Source organism: Geospiza fortis, unplaced genomic scaffold, assembly GCF_000277835.1.
Source record: "Geospiza fortis unplaced genomic scaffold, GeoFor_1.0 scaffold55, whole genome shotgun sequence".
NCBI classification, from domain to species: Eukaryota; Metazoa; Chordata; class Aves; order Passeriformes; family Thraupidae; genus Geospiza; species Geospiza fortis.
This window is the reverse complement of record NW_005054308.1, coordinates 2,525,862-2,536,671: the sequence shown is the minus strand read 5'-3', so window position 1 is coordinate 2,536,671 and position 10,810 is coordinate 2,525,862.

Below are 10,810 nucleotides of genomic sequence, written 5' to 3'. Positions count from 1 at the left end.
AAAGCGGAAAGTTTTATCTACTTCACATGGGAACAATGCTGTAAAAATAGGTTTTGTCCTGGTTTTAAAAGACTTTTATATCAAGTTCCATCAGGTTCATGCCTTGACTCCAGCATCCCTATAAAGGTAAAGACCTCTAAGCCTGGCAGTATTTCCTCTTTATGCTGTGACTTTTTTAGTTTAAAGCCCTAGTTATTTGCAGAAACTTGTTTGTAGGTTGCTTGGTAAGCCTGGGGTGAACAATTTTCCTGGTTTTCAGATTTCAGTTTGGGGCTTCAGGCAGGGAGAGACTATTTAAATGAAGATATTAGATGGTGCCCATTGCCCTGGGGAGACAGGGTTCAAAATCTTCATTAAGGCCATGTGAGATGCAAGAGGGAAAAAAAAAAGGATTAATTTCTTCATGTTATTCATAGACAGGAATATATTGTCTTGAATATCAGTTGTGGGTCTTGTCCCTCGAGACCTGAACACGCTGACAATGAGGAGTCTTGAGCAGGTTCTCAGCCATTAGGGAGTTATACAATGCATGAAGAAGGTGAGATGAGAACAGGGACTAGATCTGTCCCTATTCTCTTATTTCTTCCTGTTTAAAATGCATCAATATTATAAAAAAACCAACAAAGAACAAAAAACCCCCACCAAACAGAATAGTGGCAGATTCTGTAATTCATCAAAGAAAAAGTAGAAATACCATTTATAGAGCCTGCAGCTGACACTTTTTCCTTTCTTTTTCCACCTGAATCTGAGCTAATAGGAATAATAACTATTTTTTCTGCCCACTGACCCAAAAGATATATGTTCTTGTGCTAATCCACTTCTACTGGTATTGACTGCTGGTCCCCAAGGGTTTGCCTTGCGGAGTCAGAAATAAATTACCCATCCAAATCAATGAAACTCATGCCTGTGGTTTACACAGATGTAGCTCTATCACCCATACACAAGTGATAAGTGCTTGCAAAGTACTTCCACACTTCATTCTTCGACCATGTTTAAGCCGCTCTTGGGAGAAAGCCACTCATCAGCACCTGGTCCCTTTCAGACCATTGCTCTGCTCTGTAGTGCTGTTGGGTTAGAGAAATTGAAATATCTTCAAAAACAGCATTGCTTTTGCTTCTTGCTACAGAAACAATAAGTTAATTGAGGGTTGTGCTGCTGATGTCTTGGTGACACCGAGGTTACTGCACTCCCTCAAAGCTCAAATCAAAGTCAGAAAGCACAGCTACTTCACAGCCTGTGTTGTGTCTGGTACACCCTGGTTTTTAGTCAGGTTGGTACATTATTTATCAGCTGCCAGAGAGTTCACTGACTGCAGGATTTGTGCTGCGAGTGAAAGAAGAACTAAGTCACCTCTTGTGCTGATCATTTGAGAGATCCTCCAGTAACATTAAAATACACAGGAGAGGGATGTATGCACCAAGTTTGTGCCAGGAAGTTGTGGAAGTGATTCAAGAACTCAAGAGCAGCACTAGTATTATTTAAAGGCAAGTCAAGAAATCTCAGGCTGAAGGGAGCTCTGTGAGAAAATTCTTGCAGATGCTGAGTTTGTATGTTGGAAATCTCTGCTGAAGCAGCCACATGGAGCAGCATCAACCAGAACATCCACAACCACAAGAGAGCAGACACAGTGTAGGTGAAATATCTCAGTTCAGACTGCATCAGGAGCTGTTGTGAGGGTGAGAATGAAATAAGAGATTTTTTACATGTATTAATCTTATTTAATACCACAGCCACAACTGTTCATCCTAATATCCTAAATGTGTTTTTCATCAGAACTTCTGCTTCTAGGCATAAAAAAAGACTTTGTAGATCAGTTTTCACTATTGATTTAGAATCCAAGCCTCTGCTTGGCTCTTTTAGTTACAAGTCAGCTGGAGACTTGTTGCTTTCGACAGCATCAAAATATGCATATCCCAATCTGATTGCCTGAAAGTGGTCATGGATTTAGCTGGTTATACTCACTAAGTGATATTTTTTTTTCCAGAGGCCAAAATCAAAAATTATTTGGAAAATAACAGAAGTGCAGACAAAATGATGTGGATGGCACCTGTGGAGGTCATTCAGCCCAACTTCCTGCTCAAGGCAGGCTCTGCTGGGGCAGGTTGTTCAAGGACTCATCAATTCAAATTCCAAATACCTTGAAGGAAAGATCCTACAACTTCTTTGAGTCCTTATTCCTGTCTTTAACTGCTCTTGGGGCTACTTCTCCCTCCCTTTATCCACCAGATCATGCATCCTGCACCCTTGGCCATGCACATTGTCTGTGTGCCCATGGGACACACTTGGTTCACCTTGCTGCCCTTCCTCTCTAGCTGCAGGTGCAGTGATGTCCCTCCTGAGTCTTTTCCTCTAAAGGCTGAACTTATTTAGATATGCCTTTATTCTTTTTTATGACATCCCAGTGTAGCAAGCATAACTACAAAGAATTTTGATTTATTTTAATTCACTGTAATACTTTTTCAATCTGTACTTGTAAATAGCTGAGATAGGAAGATGTACTTGTGCCATTTCCTTTCATACAAAACTTCTATTGGCTCTGTGCAAACTTTCAATTAATTCATTCCTAATTTTGACTTTGCTCCCATTTTGGTTCCTTCCACTCCTGAGTAACTCCCAGCAGAGTGACCCTGCCATTCCTAAAGGCAGAACATGAAACCGAAATTTATCCTGAGGAGCTGAATAGGAGGCAGGTGGTGAAAGCTGTGTTCAGCTGAAAGGATGCTGAAGGAAGAGCACTCAGCCTCATGGCACAGTGGCTGTGACAGCACACAGCTATGCACCAGTTCATGGTGCAAACAGATCCTTGGGGCTGGGCTGGCGTTTCCAGGCCTCCTCTCTGTTCTGCAGTGCTGCAGCTGTTGGTGCCTCCTTTAAACCAGCTTAAGTGCCTCCCTGTGACTTGTAGTGCCATATTTGCATTGCAGCACAGATGTACCCAGTGTAACATCACATAAACCTCTGCAAAGGCAACATCTGGTCCATTAAGTGCAGTAGAAATACTGTTATTGGCTCCAGTAGGCCTGCTAGCTCATTTATTTATTTTGCATTATTTTCTAGAGAAAATAAAAGTCATTCATATGATTGAGTGACCTGTCTGAACTAGTGAGAGCTCTGACCCATAGGTTTGGCTGCTGAGCAATGACATGGCTGCTTGAATGACTTGCCCAGACTTTATGCTTTCTTCCAGGTCTCTATTATTCTCACATCAGAAAATTCAAAGATCTGAAATCACCTAATAGTTTGAGGGAGACAATGCCTTATAAAAATGTCATTGCTATTGACTTTGTGGAAGATTTGATTACAATGAATTGTCAAGGAAATGATATAATACTAAACATTGACAATGTAATATCCAAGTGTAATTCTGAACAATAGGAGACAAGAGAAAAAATACATTTTCTTTTATTGCAGCAGAGACTGTTGCTAAACGGATAACAGAGACTCAGCGTAGCAACTAATGAAAGTGATATGTTTGTATTGGAAGAGTTACAGTAGAATTTTGGCCAAACATGAAAAATATATAAGGAAAAAATAATTCCATAAGCAGCTGAAACAAATCTAAAACTTATTTTTTACCCCTTAAAATATTTTATCAAAATGTGCCACAAATGAGTTGCCATATACAAGGCAAAATAACCAAAAATCAATTTTCTATACATGGTCCCAAGACAGATTTGTTGAAGCTGTTTAGCACCTTCCTTTCTCATTGGTGTGTGATTGAGCCTTAAGCATGAGGAATTTTGACTACTGGCTCAAACTATGGTCCCAAATATTCTCTGTCATGCTTGATTATTTCCCCACTTCCTCTCTTCTCCCTTGAATTCCATCCCAGCCAGAGATTTATAACCCATTGTCTCACTTCAGCTTGGGATTGTGCTTCAGAGCAGCCAAATAGCTGTCCACAAGAAAGTAAAAATCTTAGTACGATTCCAGCCAGAGAGTTTTTATCTTTAAAACATGGCATTCTGAAGCCTAATGTCCTCTGGTTTTATTAGCTCTTCTAGAGGGGTGCTTGGCTGAAAGTGCAGCATCTGCCACCAGCTCCTTGCAGCTTTAAAGCCTCAGTGCCAAATTTCCAGCCTGGGCACAAATTTTACAGGGCACAGTGGGTGCTGGTGGAGGTGTTTTGCTGTTCCCAGCATTCCAGTTCCTCCAGGATCCAGGCACTGCAGCAGTGCACAGGATGCAACCCTTCCTTGGGCCAAGGGGAATTTGGTACCGTGGTCACTGCAGAGAACAGTGGGCCCTGCCTGTCTCTGGGAAACTGTCACTGACACATTTTATGAAAAATCCTTTCCTTAGGATTTTTCCTCCTGAGAAGCTGAGAGGCCTCAGGAACAAAATGTAAACAATGGTTATCTGCTGCTGTGGAATGCAACAGGTGCATCTGTGATTGGTCTCATGTGGTTGTTTCTAATTAAAGGCCAATCACAGTCCAGCTGGCTCAGACTGTCTGTCTGAGACACAAGCTTTTGTTATCATTCCTTCCTTTTCTATTCTTAGCTAGCCTTCTGATGAAATCCTTTCTTCTATTCTCTTAGTGTAGTGTTAATATAATATATATCATAAAATAATAAATCAAGCCTTCTGAAATATGGAGTCAGATCCTCATCTCTTCCCTCATCCTCAGACCCCTGTGAACACCGTCACAGGAAACCATCCTTTTTAGAGGTAAACAATCGTTTTTCAAGGTAAACTATCTTTTCCACCCCATTTCATGGGAAGCAGAGGGGTTACTGTTGTGCTTCAGAGCCAAATCTTCACCTGAGCACAGCAGGTATAAACCCTGCCCAGGAGCCTGTCATGTAGAGGGGACTGCATGGCCAGAAACACTAATTTAACATGAGGGGAATATTTCAGCCTAAGTGGTCTCTACTGTGTATAAAACACTCAGTACCAGTAACATTTGCTTCTTCTCTCAGTAGTAAAATATATTTATTTGTGAAGTGGATCCTAATCTATCTCAGAACAGTGTTTTTAGTCTTTCACAGTAGCATTTATAATGATTGAAAGTGTAGGCTGGAGAGGACATCTTTCTGTAGCAAGGAACAAAAATAAGAATAACTTTTCAGTATTACCATATATCAATAGCCAATTATTTTTGTAAGGATGGGTTCTGGCTGGCTGCTAATGGACTGACAATGAGATAAGTCTTCCAGGAGAGAAACCATCGTTTTAAAGATGGAGTGGCTGGCCTTTTAATTTTAAGGCATTACCAAAATCACACCTTTCACCTTTAAAAATTGTAAATGATCGCAGACTTGTTCTAAATCATTTAATTGCTGTTTTAACTGAGCCTGGCTCATGCTTTGCAGGGGTTTGTCTTTCTTAGCACTGATGGTGCAGCTTAATTTCTTAATTTTTCTTGAAGAACGACAGCCTCCTTGCTTGTACTCTCCCTCCCAGCTGCTTTCTGGCCATCTGTCTGTAAAGGCAATTTTAGGAATCTGCAGACAATTCACCCTTGCTCATATGCATTTCTAGATCCTGATACACAGCACAGATATGCACGGGTGCAAAGTAAAACCTATTCAATGAGATAAAATGTGAAGATGCTTAAGAAAGCTTTTTCCAATGTTTCAGATAAAGCAGGCTCACATTTCTTCCTGCTTTTTTCTTCTGCTTATTCTTTTATCTTCACCTGTTTCATCCATCTGCCTCTTTCTCTCTGACATAAGGAGTATGATGACATGGATTAGGAGTCCCGTGTCTCTCTCTATCTCTGCTAGAGCTCCTTGCTTTAAACTTCTCAAAAACAAGCTTGAAAGAAAGACCACCAAATGCTCTAGAATTTGCACCAAGGCTTGTCTGTGACTTGACTGTATTTGCAAATAGCCAACGAGCTTGGGAAAAATCTAAACACCCTGTTATTATCCACATTCATGGATCAAAGTCCCTTCTTGTTTTCAGATGAATGCTGCTCGCTGCTTTTGACGGTGTCTGGGAGAAGAGACCAACAAAATATTCAGATATGAGGAAAAAAATGAGGAAAATTGGTGCCATTCCCAAAGCCACAAGTTGGATTGATGGCCACACGATCTGCTCCCACTGCTCCCTCCAATATTTGGCCATGTGCCTGTGCCTCCCAGGACAATGGAGAAGGAGGGAGCTGCTCAAAATTGCCACAGCAATTTGAATTCAGGTCTCTGGGGCTATTTATTTGAACACTACACATGTTCGCTACACAGCAACAAGCCAGCTGCTCTGACAACTCCCAAGAAATAAGAAATGTGCCTTGAGTTCCTGTGACATTTTATATTCCAAATTTTGCCCAGTGGCTGATGGTTCCTTCCTCAAAGAGACATATTGATTGTGGTACACGTAAGGGTAAGTGTGATAGTGTTCAGTATTTTGAGCTCATCATCTGTTATCCCATTCCCTTTGTCATCCGATGCCCAGACACTATCAAATTGGAAGCAGTAGCGTAGAAAATTACAAACAAATCAAAAAAGACTACAGCTGTGAAATGAATCAAACCACTGTTTCCACCCTTCGCATTTCCTTCAGTACAAAACTTATTTTACCACAAAAAATTACAATTTTTTGTATTTTGGACTTATAGCTATGAAGGCAGGGATGAAGCACTGCAACAGAACACCCACCAAACATTTAGGAAACCACAACAAAGACAGAGGATGGGTCACCAAGGCAAGCACCTTGGCTAGATCTGTGCCTCAACCCATTTTGACCACCCAAAGAATATTCCACTGCTGCAGACATTTGTTCATAGGTATTCCAGCTTGTAATGATGTGGGAGAGCAGCACCCAGAGAATCCCCTTGTGTGTTTGAAGCTCTTGACCTTGGTCCTCTCCATTTGCTGCATCTTAAGCAGGGTGATGTGATTGGAAAAGTTCAAGTCCAAGCTCCATGTCAGCTTTTCAGAGCAGCCCCTCGTTGTGTGCTTGCTGTACCCCGAGAGCAGGCTCTGAATATATGTGTGTTTGTATGAAGATGACCACATTAAATTTAAGCAGAAATAAATGGTAATTTAACTGGCACAGATACACAAGGCTGACATAGTCTCTAAAGGTTTGAGGCTGCTATTAAATTTGTTCTCCTTGTTAATTTGTGAGCAAGAGGATAATGAAAAACTGGTAACTATAGAGTTGACATAAAAAGTAAGAGAAATACAGTTGGCAGGGATAATTTTATGCACTGTCAAAGTGAAAAGGCTTTGCTAAATGTACATAGGCAAAGATACACACTGTCATCTTAATGAGTAATTAAAAGATGGACTTCTAATAATTGAATCATGACTCTTGTCACATTTGTATTTGTTTAATATCTCTAGTTTTGATTGAATCTTGTTTTGAGTTCCGATCTTAATCAGGTCTGATTTAGGCTCTTGGTTCAAATAACTCAAAGTGATGAGCATGAATCTTGTTGTCCTATTACCTCCTCAGCTTCTTGTTCCCAGTGAATACAATGTTCTTTTGAAATATCATTATTAGTTACTGCATTAAACTAGCAAGACTGGACAAGTGAGGTAGGTGGGTGATATGGTGGTTTGAATTTTCAAAGAGGAAGCCTTCTTCTCTTCTTCTCAACATCACTTGCTAGATTTTGGAAGTACTTCAAATGGCTGACATGGTTACAAGTTAATTCCTTTGCTGGTGTAGTTCAGGGAGCCTTGGCTATTTGCACTGCTCTGTTGTGCAGGTTTTTGTAAATCAGGAAAGAAAAGCTGTGTAAGAGATGATCATCTGTTCTTTAAAACTATTTTCCTTAAACCAACTGTCATGGTCACCCTGAAATGGGATCATATCTTCAGTGACACAGAGCTGTGCCTTGCCAATCTGTTTAAAATTTCTCATCAGATTCCTGAAGCCCCATCAGTCTAAGCTAACAAGAGGTTGCACATTTCCAGCTCCTCTCACTGAAGTACACAAAGCTGGGACTGGTACAAGTCTCTCCTTCTTCACAATCCTCAAATTTGCCCACATCATATTAATCTATTGTCTCTTGCAGCTTCAATTCCTCTAAACTTTCAGTGTTTTCTGGTTCTAATATCCATTTTTTTTAAACAGAAGGAATGGGATGATGCTTTAAATCTCATTACAGTGAACAGGTTATCCTGTGTTTTGATGAAAAAAAAAAAGCTTATTTCTCCCCTTTCTCTGCCTAAGATTTTTTAGGTGCTCAAGTCTGTCTTTAAAACCATCAATTTTTTCTCTTCTTTTTAACTGCAATCATTGTTTTTTTGGGTCTCTTCAATTCCCAGTTCAAAAGAAAGCAACAATTATTTTGCTTCAAACTCATCCAGCCCTGAAGATGAGGAATTTATCACCTTTTCATTGCCAGCCTGCTCAGTTTATTTTTTCAGTTTTCTAAGAAAGCTTTTTGCTTTGCTCAGCTTCACAAAGGTGGGTGAACCAGAGCAAGAAGACAGCCAACTCCCTCCCTGAAAAGCTCCCACAGCATCTGTTCAAGAACACCTCTTGGGATGCAGACACCCTTCCACAGGGCTGTTAAAGGTCTCAGGACAGATTGAAAGTGTTTGCAGAAGTGGGGTATGGAGCTGGCTGGAGCAGAGGGTGTGATGAGGGGTGCTTCCATCTGCTTTTTATAAACAAGACTTGCAAAAGGTTGGAAACACCAAAAGATTTTGAACCAGAATACCAGAGAAATGCACAGGACCCAAATGTGTGAGAGGAGGCACTAAAAATGCTTGTAGGTACCTACTTCTGTCAGCGGTGGGAAAGGGATATCTGGCTTGGGAGCACGGACACCCTCAGCACCTGAGAGCTGATGGAAGAGCAGACCTTTTTGGTCCAACCCTGTGCAGGGCAAATTTATTCCTTATTTACCTGTTGAGATGCTCAGGGTGCTTATTTAAAGGTTCACAAGCAGGTGGTGAGCCCTAAGAGCTCCAGGGAGGGACCTGTCACTACAGGACACGAAACAACACGATGCACACACCGCTGCTCTCAAGGTGAAAAAAGAGAAGTTTTATTGCTGACTCCAACATTTATAGTGTACCAAAAGTGACAGCGGATGGGAGGGTGAAAGTGCCACCTCTCCAATGACACTGGACAAACCAACAGTCCATCAAATTTCTCCTCCTCCATAAAAGAATGCAAAACAATAAGTTATTTACAGAAAGCGTGTGAGAAAGTTCGTTACAAGAATGTAAACATCAGAAGGCTTAGAAAATCTTTAAAAATCAGGGCGATAGGACCCCACAGCCCCTCACTGCGGTTACACAGCTGATGGCACAGGGAGGTCCTGCCAGGCTCGTGGCACTGCCCACAGCTCATTCTGCCACCTGCCTTGGCTGCCAGCCCCTTGAAGAAACAAATCAGCCCCAGCCTGTGCATTGAAAACTGCATCAGATGATGTAAAATGAGCAAAATGTTCCTCCTGCTACAAAAGTGAGGTGGCAAATATCACCCAGGCAAGCTGCTGGTGGGGAAGGAACTCTGTATCCTCCAGCATGTGTGGATATAAATAAACACAGGCTGTGCAGATACTTCAGATGTCTACTAATGCATCTTGTATTTATGTCCAACTTGAAGAGATACAGAGAGATTAGTAAATACTTCAAATTGACAGCACAGACATATTTTCATAGAATAAATGATGCTGGTAAGTGGAGAGACTTTTCTTCCTTCCCTTCAGGAAATGGGGAAGAATTGTCTGCACTGATATTATTTCCAATTTTTTTCCTCTCAGGAAAGAAAAAAAGATCTCACCAGAGATATCCTATTTGTCGCTGATTAGATTTCAGTGTTATTTTTTTAAAACCTCAGATCTCTTAAACCTATAGGGCACCTATGAAATACAGACTCATTTCTTCCAGGACACTCTGCAAAGACCTCTCTTATGTTGCCTGGGCACAATTCACTGTGGATACTCCATTTTTTAAATTGCATTTGTGATTTCTTTTTAAAATCTAAACCTTAAATCTGCAATTTCGTATCGTCTAAAGAAGACGATAACAAAATAACAAATCCCTATGAGCCGTTGTGATGGTTTGGGAGAAAAAGATCCATTTATTTGCAAACACTGAAAATATTTTAGTGGTATTGGATTTAACAGGCCAGAAACAAAGGTTCTGGAAAACCAACCAGTCTGATCACTTGGTATTTCCTGCAGAGAAAATAGAAAAGAGAAAATAAAATCGCCCAAATTTAGTTATGAAAGAGCCACTTCTTCAACTTCGTGCTGAATTTTGTAGACTGATTTTTTACCAAGCACATTTTCTCCTGGACTCAGACCCAGTTTTCCAGAGTAGCCCATGTCTACTAGCCATGAGAAGGATCCTGTCCTTTTCCTGCTAAAGCCAATAGCAAATCCAAACTAATTTTGCAGGCGATAAGATTCTTTACAGGAAGAAACACAAAATTTGACATGTTTTATCAGGTCCTTTAGACTGCTCCTCTCCTGTTGCTAATTCTGAGTGCTCCATCACCTTTGCCTAAACCTCCTTGTAGCTTTTGGTACAAATACAGACATATTCTGGTTCTGTGGTCCTGCCATGCCTCCTGATCGTGCAAACATCCTTGTTAAAAGCTAGATAAGAAATTATTATATCGATTTTGTTTTGGAAATGAGATGAAGAAGAGGAGAGTGAATGAATTTTGATGTTTGCCTCTCTTTATAAACATGATTACGTGGGAATAGAAGGCACACCTCCAGAACAGCCCAATGCCGTGCAGTGCCCGCTGTGGCAAGTCACGGCGTCCCACCGCAGACAATCCGGTGTCCCACGACGTCTCCCCCGTTTGACGGCCACACGGCGTGGGGCCAGCGGTCCCGTGTCGCCATCGCCCCGCACCAGCTCTCCGGAGCTGCGGGGGGCGGTCAGAC